Source organism: Neofelis nebulosa, chromosome 8, assembly GCF_028018385.1.
Source record: "Neofelis nebulosa isolate mNeoNeb1 chromosome 8, mNeoNeb1.pri, whole genome shotgun sequence".
Lineage (NCBI taxonomy): Eukaryota > Metazoa > Chordata > Mammalia > Carnivora > Felidae > Neofelis > Neofelis nebulosa.
The window spans coordinates 17,460,137-17,475,060 of NC_080789.1; the positions used below are offsets into that span (position 1 = coordinate 17,460,137).

General features: G+C 39.7%; 1 protein-coding gene across 5 annotated transcripts in view; it reads left to right on the forward strand.

Moving 5' to 3' along the window:
- The window catches only part of SLC41A2 (solute carrier family 41 member 2), a 125,749-nt gene that overhangs the window by 106,471 nt on the left and 4,354 nt on the right, over nt 1-14,924 (forward strand). The gene's annotated exons all lie outside the window — the stretch shown is intronic.

The following is a 14,924-nucleotide window of genomic DNA, read 5'->3' on the forward strand; positions in this document are numbered from 1 at the left end:
CCCACCTTCGTCCACCTGCCACCTCCCAAGAATAGTTTAGACCAAAGAAAAGATGCTTTTATTTAAATATCAGAATTAGATTGAATTCCTGTTGACTGATAATCCTAAATTCTTCTGAGCAAACATTTGTATATTAGATTTTAATGAGTAGGGTTTCTAGTCTGGAGACTGGATTAGGGAAGCACATTTTTATAGAAGTAAATTCAGCCTTTGTAAGTTAGGGGTTTGGAAGAACTGCACTAATTTGCTACTCCTGGCATTTATTTGTACCATATTTCTAAGCCTTCCTTCCCTGAAGAATCATCTTTCTTTACACAGTACACAAGGCTGTTACTGGCATTTGGGACATTGAGGGGATGCTAGTACCCAGGAATGTTGATTCTAGCTCAAAGAAGGAGCTGGCCAAGAGAATCAATATCGTCCAAAGCAAACATATATTCTTGTATTTGGGATATTTATTTAAATTCCAAGCAACACATCTAGAACATGCAGAACAGGCTACAAAGTTGCCTTTTCAGAAGGTATATTTACCTAAAGAATTTATGCATATTTCATAAAAAACAAACAGACGATGTAAAAACACAGTCTACCCTTGGTTTGATTTCAGTGTGTTTTTGCAGTGAAAAGCATGCAGTCTTTAAATAATCACTTAGTTTTAAAATAAAACATGTTGCATTAAGAAGTATCTGATATTCGTTGTGACTTTAATAATGCATTGTACACTGTTCCAAGGAAACACTGATATCCTTTGTTAACTTGCAAAAAAATAATTTAATAAATTGAAACCTGCATGAACTTTAAGTCATCCCAATACCTTTAAAAAGAAATTGCATGGGAAGGGAATTTAAATCCTATTTAAAAGAGTAAGAATGTGTGGCAGGGCAGGAGAAGAAATGCAAAGGTGAGGCAAACAATCACTATGTAATTTAGGACAACAGATTTCTTACTTTGTACTCCAGAGCTAGAACAGATGGTGACATAAATTCATCTATTTTCAAGAAGCCTAAACTAAGGCTCAGGGAGAAAGATCATGTTAGTAAGTGTTAGAAACCAGTGTTTACACTTCCAGTCCAATAACCTTTTATTTTTATTATTTTTAAAATTTAAATTCAAGTTAGTTGGATTATACATAGTGTATAATAATTATTTCAGAAATAGAATTTAGTGATTCATCGCTTACATGTAGCACCCAGTGCTCATCCCAGCAAGTGCCCTCCTTAATGCCCATCACTCATTGAGCCCGTACCCCCCACCCAACACCCCACCAGCAACCCTCAGTTTGTTCTCTGTCTTTAAGAATCTCTCGTGGTCTGTCTCCCTCTCTGTTTTTATCTTATTTTTGCTTCCCTTCCCCTATGTTCATCTGTTTGTTTCTTAAAGTCCACCTATGAGTGAAATCATATATTTGTCTTTCTCTGACTGACTTATTTCACTTAGCGTAATACACTCTAGTTGCATCCATGTTGTTGCAAATGTCAAGAGTTCATTCTTTTTGATCACCGAGTATTATTCCATTGTATGTGTATACCACATCTTCTTTATCCATTTATCAGTCGATGGACATTTGGGCTCTTTCCGTACTTTGGCTATTGTCAGTAGTGCTGCTATAAACATTGGGGTGCATGTGCCCCTTCGAATCAGACTTTTTGTATCCTTTGGATAAATACCTAGTAGTGCAATTGCTGGGTTGTAGAGTGGCTCAATTTTTAATTTTTTGAGGAACCTCTACATTTTTCCAGGGTGGGTGAACCAGTTTTCATTCCCACCAGAAATGCAAAAAGGGTTTCTCTTTCTCCACATCCTCGCCAACATCTGTTGTTGCCTGAGTTGTTAATGTTAGCCATTCTGACAGGTGTGAGGTGGTATCTCATTATGGTTTGATTTGTATTTCCCTGATGATGAGTGATGTTGAGCATCTTTTCATGTGTCTGTTAGCAATCTGGATGTCTTCTTTGGAAAAGTGTCTATTCACGTCTTCTGCCCATTTCTTCACTGGATTGTTTTTTGGGAGTTGAGTTTGATAAGATCTTTATAGATTTTGGATACTAACCCTTTATCTGATATTTCATTTGAAAATATCTTTTTCTATTCCGTCAGTTGCCTTTTAGTTTTGCTGATTGTTTCCTTCACTGTGCAAACCTTTTTATCTTGAGATGATGAGGTCCCAATAGTTCATTTTTGCTTTTGTTTCCCTTGCCTCTGGAGACATGTCAAGAAGTTGCTGCAGTCGAGGTCAAAGAGGTTGTTGCCTGTTCTCTCCTTTAGGATTTTGATGGTTTCCTGTCTTACATTTAGGTCTTTCCTCCACTTTGAGTTTATTTTTGTGTATGGTGTAGGAAAGTGGTCCAAGTTCATCCTTCTGCATGTTTCTGTCCAGTTATCCCAATACCATTTGCTGAAGAAACTGTCTTTTTTGTATTGGATATTCTGTCTGCTTTGTGAAAGATTAGTTGGCCATACGTTTGTGGGTCCATTTCTGGGTTCTCTATTCTGTTCCATTGATCTATGTGTCTGTTTTTGTGCCAGTACCATACTGTCTTGATGATTACCACTTCATAACATAGCTTGAAGTCTGGAATTGTGATGCTTTCAGCTTTGGTTTTCTTTTCCAACATTACTTTGGCTATTTGGGGTCTTTTCTGATTCCATACAAGTTTTGGAATTGTTTGCTCTAGCTCTGTGAAGAATGCTGGTATTATTTTGATAGGGACTATATTGAATATGTAGATTGCTTTGGGCGGTGTCAACATTTTAACCATATTTGGTTCTTCTAACCCATGAACATGGAATGTTTTTCCATTTTTGTGTGTCTTCAATTTCTTTCATAAGCTTTCTGTAGTTTTCAGTGTATAGATCTTTCATCTCTTGGTTGAAAGTTTATTCCTATGTATTTTATGGGTTTTGGTGCAGTTGTAAAAGGGATCAATTCCTTGATTTCTCTTTCTGCTGCTTCATTATTGGTGTATAGAAATGCAACTGGTTTCTGTACATTGATTTTATATCCTGCGACTTTGCCGAATTCATGGATCAGTTCTAGCAGTTTTTTGGTGAATCTTTTGGGTTTTCCATATAGAGTATCATGTCATCTGTGAAGAGTGAAAGTTTGACTTTCTCCTTGCCAATTTGGATGCCTTTTATTTCTTTGTGTTGTCTGATTGCTAAGGCTAGGGCTTCCAACACTATATTGAGTAACAGTGGTGAGAGTGGACTTCCCTGCCATGTTCCTGACCTTAGGGGGGGATGTTCTCAGTTTTTCCCCATTGAGGATGATATTAGTTGTGGGTCTTTTATATATGGCCTTTATGATCTTGAGGTATGTTCTTTCTATCCCTACTTTCCTGAGGGTTTTTACCCAGAAAGGATGATGTATTTTGTCAAATGCTTTTTCTGCATCTATTGAGAGGATCATGTGGTTCTCATCCTTTCTTTTATTAATGTGATGTATCACATTGATTGATTTGCAGATATTAAACCAGACCTGCATCCCAGGAATAAATCCTACCTGATCATAGTGAATAATTCTTTTAATGTATTGTTGGATCTGGTTGGCTAGTAGTCTTGTTGAGAATTTTTGCATCTATTTTCCTTAGGGAAATTTCCTGTAGTTCTCCCTTTTAGTTGGGTCTTTGTCTGGTTTTGGAATCAAGGTAATGCTGGCTTGATAGAATGAGTTTGGCAGTTTTCCTTCCAGTTATATTTTTTGGAAGCGCTTCAAAAGAATAGATGTTAACTCTTCTTTAAACTTTTTTTAATGTTTTTATTTTAATTTTGAGGGGCGGGGGAGCAGCAGAGAGAGAGAGAGAGAGAGAGGGAGATACAGAATCCGAAGCAGGCTCCAGACTCCGAGCTGTCAGCACAGAGCCTGGCACGGGGCTTGAACTCACAAACTGTGAGATCATGACCTGAGCTGAAGTCAGACGCTTAACCAACTGAGCCACCCAGGCACCCCTACTCTTCTTTAAATGTTTGTTATAATTCTCCTGGAAAACCATCTGGCTGTGGACTCTTGTCTGTTGGGAAATTTTTGATTAGTGATTCAGTTTCTTAATTGGTTATGGTCTGTTCAAATTTTCTATTTCTTCCTGTTTCAGTTTTGGTAGTTTATTTATTTTTTTATTTTTTTAATGTTTATTTTTTTCTGAGACAGAGACAGAGCATGAGTAGAGGAGGGGCAGAGAGAGAGGGAGACACAGAATCTGAAGCAGGCTCCAGGCTCTGAGCTGTTAGCACAGAGCCCGACGTGGGGCTCGAACTCACAATCCGTGAGATCATGACCTGAGCCGAAGTCCGTTGCTCAACCGACTGAGCCACCCAGGCGCCCCAAGTTTTGGTAGTTTATATGTTTCTAGGAATTTGTCTATTTCTTCCAGATGGCCCAATTTTTTGGCATATAACTGCTCATATTCTCCTGTTATTGTTTGTATTTCTGTGGTATTGGTTGAGATCTCTCTTTCATTTGTGATTTTATCTATTTGCATCCTTTCCTTTTTCTTTTTGATCAATCTGGCTAAGGGTTTGTCAGTTTTGTTATTTCTTTCAAAGAACCAGCTCCTGGTTTCATTAATCTGTTCTACAGCTATGTATATATAAAATTGATTTCTGCTCTAATCTTTATTATTTACCTTCTTCTGTTTCTGGTTTTAGGCTTTATTTGCTGTTATTTTCCAGCTCTTTTAGGTATAAGGGTAGGTTGTATATTTGAGACCTTTCTTCCTTCTTTAGGAAGGCCTGGATTGCTATATACTTCCCTCTTATGACCACCTTTGCTGCATCCCAGAGGTTTTGCACTGTCGGGTTTTCATTTTCATTAGCTTCCACATACTTCCTAATATCCTCTTTAATTTTTTGGTTAACCCATTCATTCTTTAGTGAGATGTTCTTTTTTTTTTTTTTTTAATTTTTTTTTTTAATGTTTATTTTTGAGACAGAGAGACAGAGCATGAACGGGGGAGGGGCAGAGAGAGAGGGAGACACAGAATCGGAAGCAGGCCCCAGGCTCTGAGCCATCAGCCCAGAGCCGGACGTGGGGCTCGAACTCATGGACCGTGAGATCATGACCTGAGCCAAAGTCGGACGCTTAACTGACTGAGCCACCAGGCGCCCCTAGTGGGATGTTCTTTAATCTCCAAGTATTCGTGGTCTTTCCACATTTTTTCTTGTGGTTGAGTTCGAATTTCATAGCATTGTGGTCTGAAAATAGGCAAGGTATGGTCTCTGTCTTTTTGTACTTGTTGAGGGCTGATTTGTGCCCCAGTATGTGATCTATTCTGAAGAATGTTCCATGTGCAATCAATAAGAATGTGTATTCTGCTGCTTTAGGATGAAATGTTCTGAATATATCTGTTAAGTCTATCTGGTCCAGTGTGTCATTCAAAGCCATTGTTTCCTTGCTGATTTTCTAGTTAGACAATCTGTCCATTGATGTAAGTGGGGTATTGAAGTCCCTTACTGTTATGGTATTATTGTCAATCAGTTTCTTTATGTTTGTGATTAATTGATTTATATATTTGGACGTTCCATGTTTGGAGCATAAATGTTTACAATTGTTAGATCTTCTTGGTGGATAGACCCCTTAATTATGGTAGAATGCCCTTCTTCGTCTCTTGTTCCAGTATTTATTTTAAAATCGAGTTTGTCTGATATAAGTATGTCTACTCCAGCTTTCTTTTGACAACCGTTAGCATGATAGATGGTTCTCCATCCTCTTACTTTTGATCTGTAGGTGGTCTCAGGTCTAAAATAAGTCTCTGGTATGAATTTAGTGCTATTGTGTTGCCTGTAGAGTTGGTGTTTCTGGTGATGTTCTCTGGTCCTTTCTAGTCTTTGTTGCTTTGATCTTTTTTGTTTTGTCTTTTCTCCACTTAAAGAGTCCCCCTTAAAATTTCTTGCAGGGCTGGTTAAGTGGTCACAAACTCCTTTAGTTTTTGTTTTTCTGGGAAACTCTTTATCTCTCCTTCTTTTTTGAATGACAGCCTTGCTGGATAAAGAATTCTTGGCTGCATATTTTTCTGATTCATCAGGTTGAATATATTCTGCCACTCCTTTCTGGCCTGTCAAGTTTCTGTGGATAGGTCTGCTGCAAAGCTGATCTTTCTTCCCTTAAAGGTTAAGGACTTTTTTCTCCCTTGCTGCTTCATAATTCTTTTCTTGCCTGTGTATTTTGTGAATTTGACTATGATATGCCTTGGTAATGGTTGGTTTTTGTTGAATCTATTGGGAGTTCTTTGTGCTTATTGGATTTAATGTCTGTGTCCTTCCCCAGATTGGGAATGTTTTCTGGTATAATTTGTTCCCCCCTTTCTATCTTCTGGAATTCCTATGATTTGGGTGTTATTCCTATTTAATGAGTCACTGAGTTCTCTAAGTTTTGTATCATGATCTTTTGCTTTTGTTTCCCTCTTTGTTCCACTTTATTATTCTCCATAATTTTATCTTCTATATTGCTGATTTACTGCTCTGTTTCATCCATCTGTGACATCGTGGCATCCATTCGAGATTGCATCTCATTTATAGCATTTTTAATTTCAGCCTAACTAGATTTTATTTCTTTTATCTCCACAGAAAACGATTCTCTGGTGTCTTCTGTGCTTTTTTTCAACCCCAGCTAGTATTCTTATACTGTGGTTCTAAATTCTAGTTCAGACATCTTACTTATTATCTGTGTTGATTAAGTCCCTGACTGTCATTTCTTCCATCATTTGGGGTGAATTCCATCATTTTGGGGGAAGAAAAATGTTAATAAAATAAAAAAATTAAAATTGAAAAATTAAAAACAAAACAAAAAATCAAATAAACAAAGCTAGATCCCAGGTGTGTTTTTGTCTCCTTGTTGAAAGAAACGGTAGAATATAGGGGAAAAAAAAAAAAAAAGGGAAAAAAGGTAAGAAAAAATTTAAAAATTAAAAAAATATGTAATAATAGATTTAAAAATTTAAAAACATAAAATAATTTTTTCTCTTTCTGTATCCAAGAAAGAGAAAGAAAAGAAAGAAAAAAGAAAGCAATGTAAGCAAAAACAAGCAAAGAAAACAAATAAATGACCCACCAAACAGAATGAAACCCAAATGAATTTACACCCAGTTTCTCCTAGAACTGAAACTATGAAGCACTCTATAGTCCGTACACTAAGCAGGTGGAGTGACTTGTGCTGGTCTTCTGGGGGATGTCCTTGGAGGGCACAGTTGGGTGGGGTTTGGTGTAATGGCTCCATTCTCCACTAGATGGCGCTGCTTAGCTTCTTGGGGTGGATCCATGTGCATGCGAGTGTGCAGGGGAGGTGGAAATGGTTTCACCCAGCTCCCTAGTCTCTGGTGCAGGAACTTTGAGCACTCACCAACCCATAATCAAACACCCCTCCTTGGTGCCTCAAAAAACTAAAAATAGAACTACCCTACAACCCAGCAATTACACGACTAGGCATTTATCCAAGGGATACAGGTGTGCTGTTTCGAAGGGACACATGCACCCCAATGTTTATGGCAGCACTATCAACAATAGCCAAAGTATGGAAAGAGTCCCAAATGTCCATCGATGGATGAATGAATAAAGAAGATGCGGTATATATATATATACACTGGAGTATTACTCGGCAATCAAAAAGAATGAAATCTTGCCATTTGCAACTACATGGATGGAACTGGAGGGTATTATGCTAAGTGAAATTAGTCGGAGAAAGACAAAAATTATATGACTTCACTCATATGAGGACTTTAAGGTACAAAACATGAAAGTAAGGGAAGGGAAACAAAAATAATATAAAAACAGGGAGGGGGACAGAACAAAAGAGACCCATAAATATGGAAAAGAAACTGAAGGTTACTGGAGGTGTTGTGGGAGGAGGGATGGGCTAAATGGGTACGGGGCTTAAGGAATCTACTCCTGAAATCATTGTTGCACTATATGCTAAATAATTTGGATGTAGATTTAAAAAAATAAAAAATAAGATTAAAAATAACCCCACCCCTCCTTTGTCTCAGCCCTCTCTGTCTGCTACCCACCTCTATCCTGTCTGTGCCCAAGCTGTCTACCTGCCAGGCAGCACCTCTCTGTAGAGTTTTATCTCAAATGAGGTTTTGTTTCAAAACCCCTGTGGCTGAGACCCTCACCAAGTCTCTCGGGGAGGGTCTTGCTGAGCAACGGCCCAGTGCCGGCTTGCCCTAGAAAACGTTTGTGTGGTCACTCAGTGACAGAGGTTCAGAGATTATGGCAAACCGCAACACACAGTCAGTGCCAGGTTTGGCCACGCTCTAGCATCTTTGTCCCGATACCAGCAAACGTGGCTGCTCTCTGGGGTCCGCTGAGACTTTTGCCAGCAGGGAGGCCGAATGGCCTCTACCAAATGCTCTTCAAGCAGGGGAACCACTTTCTCCCCGTGTGGCACACAGACCCTTCAGACCTGCTGCCTGCTCTTGGGGATTTCTTGCCCTGTTTCCTCACCAGAGCACCACCAGGCACTGCGCTCTGAAACTTCAGACTCTGCACTCTAGTGTTTATAGAATTCTAGTGGTATTGAAACCCTCTCTTTTCTCCCCATCAGTACTTACTGTGTACAGACATTTGCTTAACCCTTAACACATATTAGTTAATTTCTGCAGTGTACCAATGAGATAGTTAACGGATATCTCATTGAAAAGATGAGGAAACTAACATTTGAGGGTTTTATTCACTCGTTGACAGTAACACAGTCATTCAGTGGTAGAGCCCCTTCAGCAACACCCATTTGTTTCAGGCTTATCATGTAAAAGTGTTTTGCTAGAAACCAAGAGGTCAAATAGAAAGATGGCATGGTTTTCCCCTTCCAGAGATTCACATGTGAGATCCCTGGAACCTAACATGTGAAAAGTACATGTTAGATCAGTAGCTTTCAAATGTTTTCGACCACAACACTCAGTAAGAAATATGTTTATACTGAAACTAATAATGCATATATATTTCTATATTTTATTTATATTTAAATATATGTAATTTTGTAGCTGAAACAAAAGTTTTATGAAATGTCCTTAGTAGCATGCTAATACTTTCTACTCTAACCCGTTGTATTCTATTTTATTCTATTTCATTACATTAAATTGATTTCATAATTCATTCATGGGTCACATATTGGAAAAGGATATGTTCTACATACAATTATGCTTTAAAAAGTTCTTTTAAGTGTGTGTGTGTGTGTGTGTGTGTGTGTGTGTATAAAACTAGTTCCTACTAGTCCTCCAGAGCAACTTTAGGTACTACTTCTGTTATTTCTATGTTGGATTGCTAATTTTGCTTTCTTAATTTAAGAAATTATCTATGGACTTTTAGTTATGGTAGGTGAGGATATAGCCATCTTGCTCAATGCCTTATTTCCCCAACTTTCATCCTCCTAATATAGGAAGGCTCAAATTTATTTAACGAATAGTATTGTTTCTATTCTATGGCCGTAAATATCATTTATCACAGAGCCGAGTCATGCAGTATAATGATATTTTCTTTCTTTTCCTTTTATATTTTCTTCCTCTTAACCTCTCTTTGATTTTTTTCCAGAGATAATTGCCCTGTTTTTTCACTGGCATAGTTTCCCTATAGACCTATCCTTAATTTTTTCCTAAGTGCTCCATCACAGTTGTTGCATGCCTAGACTTAGTTTTTTGCCCCCAAACTCTGTTATGTCAGATAATTTGCCATTTGCCTTGATCACAGAGACCTCCTTTCCAGACACTCCATCCTCCTCCTGGGTCTGGACTCTGGCTCCCCAGCCCACTGCATGGCTCCCATCCCAGAGCTTTCTTCCCTCCTTGCTCTTTTCGGTTCACTCTTCTATTTCCTGATCCCCGTTCTTTCTCTTCCTTGGTTCTCCCCTCATTTTGCATCAACAGATTTTCAAGAAAGTTCCCAAGAAAGAGAACATGGGAGAAAACTTCCTGAGCGCATGCATGTCTTAAAATGCTTCCGTTTACCCTCCACACTTAGTAGATAAATTGACCGGGTATAGGATTCTAGTTTGGAAATGCCTTTCTCTCAGAATGTCGAAGGCGTTTGCTTCCTCGTCTCCCAGTATTGCTATTGGAAAAGTCAGGTTCTTGTTCCTTCATGTATGACCTGTTGTTTTTTTAAGTCATAGTCAGGGGGCACCTGGGTGGCGCAGTCGGTTGAGCGTCCGACTTCAGCCAGGTCACGATCTCGCGGTCCGTGAGTTCGAGCCCCGCGTCGGGCTCTGGGCGGACGGCTCGGAGCCTGGAGCCTGTTTCCGATTCTGTGTCTCCCTCTCTCTCTGCCCCTCCCCCGTTCATGCTCTGTCTCTCTCTGTCCCAAAAATAAAATAAAATACATTTAAAAAAAAATAATAATAAATAAATAAATCATAGTCAGTGTTTGTTATGCTCTTTCTATGTATCGGGCGCCGTTCTAAGTATTCTGCCCAATTTCATCTTCGCATCATTGTCTCGCTGAGATAGGCATCATTTCCTCTATCTTACGGGGAGGAGACCGCGGCACGGCAAACTCAGGTAGCTTGGCAGTGGAGAAGGCTGCTGACTGGGCGCTCTACCAGCAGAGGATGGAGGGGTGGGGGTGCTTAACTGGGAGCCCTCCAAATGTGAACGTCTAATGTCCTCTCTGGGGGGTATACTCCCACCTGCCACTGTTCTTGGAACAAAACCAAGGGCTAAAGGGATCCCATTGTTAACTACCAGTTAATCCTCATTCTCAACCAGTGCCTGATACTTCCTCGCGTTTTTGCGTCCTGAGACTTTCCCATTCAGTTTCTCCACAAAACGTCCCCTTATTTCCCAGCTGGAGAGGACAGTTGCAAGAATGATCAAAGAACCAGCCAGTTTCTCACTCCACGCACAGACACTTAAAGACCCCTTTGGTGTTAGCCTCAGAGCCATTTGGTACTAACAAGTCCAAACCTTTTGTGGCCTCTTCAGGGCACACTTGACTTCCTCTCTCAGGTATCCCCCTGGTCAGGCATTCTAAGATGTAGCTTGGATCGCCCTGGTCAGTGAGTTACCACTGCCCCAGCAGCTCACTTTTTTTTTTTTTTTTAAATTATAAAATACAAATGAACAGGAACTATAGGAAATAGGAAATAAGATGATCTTGTATTTAGCACCAGCTTTATCAACTCTTAACAAATTATTTAAACAACTACTTCAAAATAATCAAAAATACATCATGTATAGGGCTGGTGCCTTCTGTACCCGGTCTCATTTGATTCCCTCCCGAGCAGTTAGCAAAATTGGTATGTGTCACTACCAAGCATGTTTCTGTACTCTTGCTACGGAATGAATCTATAAATAACATATTGTGTTTTTTGTCGTATTTATAAGCCTCATTGGAATCTTTACGTAGTCTCCTACTGCCTTTTCATTCAATCCTTAGGCTTTTGAGACATGCTCCTATCGAGTCGCGTAGCTCTTTTTCATTCGTTTTAGCTTCTCTGCAGTGTTCAGTCATGTGACCTCGGAGTTCATTTAGTCATCCCTCTGCCTGGAGACTTTCTGGGTTATTTCCAACTTTGGACTTTTATGACAACGGTGCAACGAGCATGCATGTCGGAGTTTCCCGGCGGCGCTCTTGCAAACACACCAAGATATTGGTCTTCTCAGTCCTTGAGGTAGCCACGTGGGACTGGGGCTCAGTGAAGCCCCCGGGGCAGTCTCCTTCAGCCATGAACAATTTTACCCTTTTACCTATGCTGCAGAAGAAACGGAGGGGAAAAATCATGTTTCCATGTGGAATTACCGAATTGAGGAAATGCACACATGTTGCCGAGTTGGTCCCCAAAGCAGTGCGCCAATTTATACTCCTGTTGGCAGTGCAGAGTTCTTTTGAATTTTTTTTTTTTCAACGTTTTTTTATTGATTTTTGGGACAGAGAGAGACAGAGCATGAACGGGGGAGGGGCAGAGAGAGAGGGAGACACAGAATCGGAAACAGGCTCCAGGCTCCGAGCCATCGGCCCAGAGCCCGACGCGGGGCTCGAACTCACGGACCGCGAGATCGTGACCTGGCTGAAGTCGGACGCTTAACCGACTGAGCCACCCAGGCGCCCCGGTGCAGAGTTCTTTTGACCAAAAACAGTGAGGTGCACTGACGGGTGATAATTTGGGCCTTAGCGTTAGACTATAATATGGGTTTGAGCCTGTCTCCGCCCGTGAGCTGTGTGATCTCGGGCAGGCTTCCTACACTTCACATATGCCTTAGTATCCTCTTGTGTCAAAAAGGGATAGTAATAGTCCATGGCATATAATAGAGGTATTTTGAGAATTAAATCCATTCACATGAACCTCTTTGAACATTGCATGTACCCATTACAGCTGTTTCACAAAACAAAATTGCTATTACTGTTGCTTAAAAATTGATTTTTGCCAGTCAGTTGGGTATGGAATGGAGTTTAATGCGGTTTAATTTGCATTCGCATATTATTAGTGAGGCTGAGCATCTTTTCATATGTTTATTAACACTTTAGATTTCCTTTTCTATTCTATTGGGTTGTGTCTTTTTCTTATGAACTGTAGGAGTTCTCTGTATATTCTCTTTAAATATTCTGAATACTAATTCTTTGTCAGTTATAAACAGTGCAGAGATTTTTTTCTCCCCCAAGCCTGGAGAGTGATTTTTAACTTTATTTATGGTATTTATTGAACCACAGAAATCTTTAATTAATTAATTTATTTTTATAAATCTTTAATTTAAAATTGTTTATAAACTAAAATATTTTATGCATTTGTACGCATTTTACTTATGAGATCATTGCCTACATCAAGGTCACAAGACATTCTCTTACAGAACTTCTCAGTTATTGCTTTTTGTACTTGAGTCTTAGCTAGAATTTATTTTAGTGTATGAGGTAAGGATGCTATTTTATTTCTTTCTGTGTGAATAAGTATTTGTCTCCTGAGTAGAGGTCAGCACACATTTTTCTGTAAAAGGCCAGAGAGTAAATGTCTTGGGTTCTGTGGACCATATGGTCTCTGTCACAACTACATAGTTCTGTCATTGTAGTGTAACCTGTAAAACAGGTTATTTAACCTCTCCGACCTGATTGCTCCAAATGAACATCAAGGGTAATAATAGTGCCTATTTCATGAGAATCTTGTGAGGATTGAATAATAGACTAAATAGAAAGTAAGTACATAAATGGGTGGGGTTGTGTTGCAATAACATTTTATTTATAAAAACAGTTGGCAGGTTGAATTTAGTCCATGGACTATAGTTTGCCCACTCCTGTTCTAGACAAATCTAATCTGTTCAATGCAGATGTGCAACAAGGAATTAGTAGATTGTGTATATATCACATATGTATGATGTTATATATTGAATAAATTTATGTATATAACTATATATTAAATATCTCCTACATGGGTGTATAATATGATGCATATATGATAAAAGAGATTTGTTTATTTACATTTCTTGCCAGTCTCATGGAACTCAGCTACCTTTTTCTCTTTAAAACTGTTGTTTCCTCTTGTACACATTACTCATTCATCAGCACATTCCTTTATTGAACTTCCATATAGTCCAGTATTATACAGCTTACTACCTAACTTATTCTATTTATAGACAACCCCAATTGTTTTCTTGAAAAAAGTTCTGTCTTTTGGTGCCTTTTATCCTTTAGCCTAAAACTACCCTCTGAAGCCGTGTATTATAATCTAGCATCTCCTGATACTACAACCTTCTTACGTTCACATCTGCCACCCTCCCTGCCTGGGACAGGCTGTTGTATGACATTGTCTCACGCTGATTCCCCAGCATTCAGTTGGATACCAAGTATCTGCTTTGTGAGCTACTCACTTTGCTAGACCCTGAATCTAGCAAACTTGGGGTGACCTAGTTTCTATAGAAATACGGCATCCGGAACAGAATGCACTGCCCAGATGTGGCCTGGCCCATTCAGGGTCCAGTGGATGACTCTCTCTCTCTCTGTGCATTATGCTTTTATTGATGTACCCTGAGATCGTGCTTTCTTACCTTTCTCTTCATGCCCCCAGACCAAGGCTCTTATTACTTACTTCAAAGTCAGGGTGGCAGATATTAGGCCCTTTTGGGTTTTCTTCAAATGGGAAAATTTGGGGCACCTGGGTGGCTCAGTTGGTTAAGCATCCAACTTCGGCTCAGGTCATGATCTCGTGGTTCGTGGGTTCAAGTCTCATGTCGGGCTCTGTGCCCGACAGTTCAGAGCCTGGAGCCTGCTTCGAATTCCGTGTCTCCTCTCTCTCTGCCCCTCCCTCGCTTGCTCTCTGTCTCTTTCTTTCAAAAAATGAATAACCATTAAAAATTTTTTCTTAAAAATGAGAAAATTTAAACTCAGCATGGTAAGAAGCTTGCCCACAGTCATACAGCTGATAAATGGAAATCAAATCCACATCTTATCATTTTCAAGTCCAGAATTATTTCTAATATTCCATGCTTCCTCCACACGCAAAACAGATTGTTCTGATGGAACTTTCTGTGATTCTAAAACAGTCTTTGCCAGGGAAACACTAAAGAACAAATAACTTCATACAAAATAAAATGGGCTGAAACACAGCCTCCCTCTCTGACAGATGTCCAAAGATATTTAAAGTTCACTCCTTTGGAATGGGTACACATCTGTCTCTCTGTGTAGACGAGCCAGTCTCCTCTGAAGGTGTCAGAGCTAAACCTCAGCACACACAAGTGTAGAACCCAAGGCAGCTCGCCCAAAGTGAGCCTCCATATCTACGTGTCAGTGACAGGTAACAGACCCTTGGCGTAGACTCTGGGCCTAGGATGCGCTTCCTCCTGCACATAGAAATACGAATGAGATGGCCACAAATGGTCCTAGCAGTGACACCATTAAAATCTACTAGTAGCACACATCTGATGAAAGCTTATTGTGTGCCAAGGACCGAACTATTCAGTCTATTTAATCCTCACAGGGTTCTCGTGAAGGTGGGTGCCATTATTATCTCTAACGTT